The 3,650-nt window shown below is 46.9% G+C and overlaps 1 protein-coding gene across 1 annotated transcript in view; it reads left to right on the top strand.

Annotated features, from left to right (window-relative positions):
- Positions 1-3,650, top strand: part of Rmdn3 (regulator of microtubule dynamics 3) — a 22,306-nt gene that overhangs the window by 4,201 nt on the left and 14,455 nt on the right. The gene's annotated exons all lie outside the window — the stretch shown is intronic.

The following is a 3,650-nucleotide window of genomic DNA, read 5'->3' as shown; positions in this document are numbered from 1 at the left end:
TAAGTACACTGTAGCTGTCTTCAGACACACCAGAAGAGGGAGTCAGATCTCGTTACGGATGGTTGTGAGCCACCATGTGGTTGCTGGGATTTGATCTCTGGACCTTTGGAAGAGCAGTCGGGTGCTCTTACCCACTGAGCCATCTCACCAGCCCCCAGAAAGCGCTTCTTGGTGTGTGTCATCCAATGTAACATGGGGATGTTAGTGGTGGGTTTGTGTGCATCTCTTAGGTTTATGAGGTGACTTTTTAAACATTGTTTTAAAAACACATTTTATTTTATGTGTATATTTTGCCTGTGTGTATTTAAGTGCACTACTTGTGTGCCTGATGCCTGCAGAGCCCAGAAGAGGGCACCAGATCCCTGAGAACCATAGTTACAGATTGTTGTAAACATCCATGTGTGTTCTGGGGACTGAGCTTGGGTCCTCTGCAAGAGCAGCACGTGCTCTCCCACGCTCAGCCATTGCCTCAGCCTAGGGGCTCTTCTTTTCACACCATTTTTAAAAAAGATTTATTTATTATATTTATATGAGTACACTGTAGCTGTCTTCAGACACACCAGGAGAGGGCATCAGATCTCATTACAGATGGTTGTGAGCCACCATGTGGTTGCTGGGAATTGAACTCAGGATCTCTGGAAGAGCAGCTAGTGCTCTTAACCGCTGAGCCATCTCTCCAGCCTTTCACGCCATTTTTAAGGGCATTTTTCTGTGTCATAACAAGCGTTGTCTTAGAGCTCCACTTCCTTCCTTGGTGGCTGAGCAGGGTGCGCCTGACCTGGAGGCCTGCCCTGTGCTCCCTGCAGGGTGCACCGATCTGGGAGCCTGTCCTGGGCTCCCTTTCCCCAGGCACCGCTCTCCTCCTGTGGTGTGTGACCCGCTCGCTCTGGCTTCTGGATGCCGGGGAGGTGACTCTCAAGTGCTCAGCAGATCTGATAAGAGGATTTCCTGTGAAGTAGGACAGCAGCAAGCAGGACAGGCTCTTCTAAGTTTGGTCAGGGCTTTTTACTTTTAAACCACAGCACCATTCTGAAACTCTGGTCTCAAGGACAGTCTGATGTCACTGGTGGCAGCAGCTATGTATGTGGTGCTGGTGCCAGTCATCCAGCAGGTCCACTGGGTGACCTCTGCTGACCTTTGTTTCTCCTTAGGGAATAGACACGTGAGAGAGTAGTGGAGGTGTTGGGTCCAAGTGGCTGAGTTAACCAGAGCGTGCCTATGGCAGCTACCAGTTACACTCTTGAACACTTGTAACACTAGCTACCGTTTATTTTTTTGCTTCCTCAGATAGTGTGTTAAGCGCCTTAGTGGTATTTTCTTACTTCATCCTCATGGTAATCCTGTGGCCCAGGTTCTGCTCTTCTGTTTCTCAGATGGAGAGCTTGAGCCTTGGCACTCAGAGCAGTGTTATACAACGTCCAGGCTCAGACTTAGCCCGGCTTCTGTAAATCTCCTCTGTCCTAACAAGCTGGCTTATCTGTGATCTGAGGAGTGGCATGGTCTTCAGGGCACACAGGACTTCCATAGGCACATATGTGACCCGGATGCCCAAGCTCCCTGCCCGCGAAAGGCCTGAGTGCAGTAGTCATTTGGCTGTGTTTAGGGGGCTGTTGTTTTCTCCTGCTTCTTCCTGTTTTTCTCTTCATGTTGGGGATCAACCCCAGAACCTCCCATATGCTAAGCAAGTGCTCTGCCATGGGGTTCCATCCCCAGCCCTTCATTTGGCTTTCCTACAAAAATTAAGAATACGTTTACTGTCCCTTTTCATGTCCCTGCCATTGGTCTTTAATGGAAAACATTTTTTTTTCCCCTGAGATAGGGTTTCTCTATGTAGCCCTGGCTATTCTGGAACTCAGACTGTACACCAGGATGGCCTCTGAGATCCACCTGTCTCTGCCTCCCGAGTCACGATGTATGCCAGCACTGCTTGGCTTACTGGCAGATTTGATTTCTGTTTAGGTGTCTCTTGAAATAAGTGAAGTATTTATTTGTTGGTGCCAAGGATTGAACTCAGGGCTTCACATATGCTATGCCCAGGCTGTTAATGAGTACCCCAGCCCAAACCAGCAGAATCTGGCTGTAGACCTCCAGACAAATTACTATTGTCTGGATGTCTGAGTTCTAGTTGTGTATTTGATGGATAGTAGAACTAGATTTGTTTTTTGTTTTTTGTTTTTCCAGACAGGGTCTTATTATGTGGTCCTAGCTGTCCTGGAACTCACTCTATAGAGCAGGCTGGCCTCGAACTCACAGAGCTGCTCCTGTGTCTTCCTCCTGAGTGCTGAGATAGAACTGTCAGTTTACCTAACAGTGCTCTGCCAGCAGCTTCCTTAACCCATGTTAGAGGAGGGGACAAAAATGACACATTTGGGATGCAAAGAAAGACTGATAGTGCTGGGACTAAGGTCCTGCTTGTGAAGCCTGAGGAACTCAGTCACACTGGGACTAAGGTCATGCTTGTGAAGCCTGAGGAACTCAGTCACTTGGATGGAGACTGAGAGACTGACGGTGGAGTTATTTCCCATGTGTATGATCTATGTGCGTGTGTATCTGGGGGTTAGAGGAGGACTAAGGGCGTTCTGTTATATCACCCTTTGCTTTATTCCCTCCAGACAGCTCTACTGGCTAGGCTGGTGGCTGACAAGTCCCGGTGAGCTTCCTGTCTTTGCCTCCTGTAGCATGGGTTACAGGTACTCAAGTCATCTGGCTTCTGGGGATTTGAACTGAGGTCTTCATGATTGGGCAGCAAGCACTCTTACTAGTTGAACCGTCCTTCAGCCCCACTGAACATTTTTTGAAGGATTGGTATTTATGGGTATTTGTTTGTGGCTGTGTAAATTTCAATGCACCACATATAGGAGCCGGTGCAGATTAGAAGGAAGGCACTGAATCCCTTAGAACTGGACTTCAGGAGTTGTGAGCTGCTATGTGAGTGCCATGTGGGAACTGAACCAAGATCTTCTGCAAGTACAGTTAAGAATTTTTAACTGAGCCAGGCGATGGTGGTGCACGCCTTTAATCCCAGCACTTGGGAGGCAGAGGCAGGCAGATTGCTGAGTTCGAGGCCAGCCTGGTCTACAAGCTACACAGAGAAACCCTGTCTCAAAACAAAACAAAACAAAACAAAACAAAACAAAACAAAAACAAACAAACAAACCAAACCCAAAACCAAACAAACAAAAAAAAAGAATTTTTAACTGCTGAGCCATCTCTCCAAAGATTTATTTTATGTGTATGAATGTTTTCTTTGCATGTGTTTATGTACACTGTTTGTGTGCCTGGTGCCTGCAGAGGTAAGAGGGCATCAGATCTCCTGGAATTGGAGCTAATGGATAGTTATGAGACATCTTGTGGGTGCTGGGAACCAAACCTAGTTTTTCTGTAAGGGCAACAAGTTTTCTTAACCATCTCTCCAGCCTCTGGTTGACCTTTTTAAGAGGGAAGAACAGAAGGAGAGGGCTGGCGAGATGGCTCATAGGTTAAGAGCACTGACTGCTCTTAGAAAAGTCCTGAGTTCAAATCCCAGCAACCACATGGTGGCTCACAACTACCCATAATGAGATCTGATGCCCTCTTCTGGTGTGTCTGAAGACAGCTACAGTGTACTTATGTATAATAATAAAAATAAATCTTAAAAAAAAAAACAAAAA

Source organism: Mus caroli, chromosome 2, assembly GCF_900094665.2.
Source record: "Mus caroli chromosome 2, CAROLI_EIJ_v1.1, whole genome shotgun sequence".
Classification (NCBI taxonomy): Eukaryota; Metazoa; Chordata; class Mammalia; order Rodentia; family Muridae; genus Mus; species Mus caroli.
Note: the sequence above shows the minus strand (reverse complement) of the source record. Positions and strands in the feature narration are given on the sequence as shown.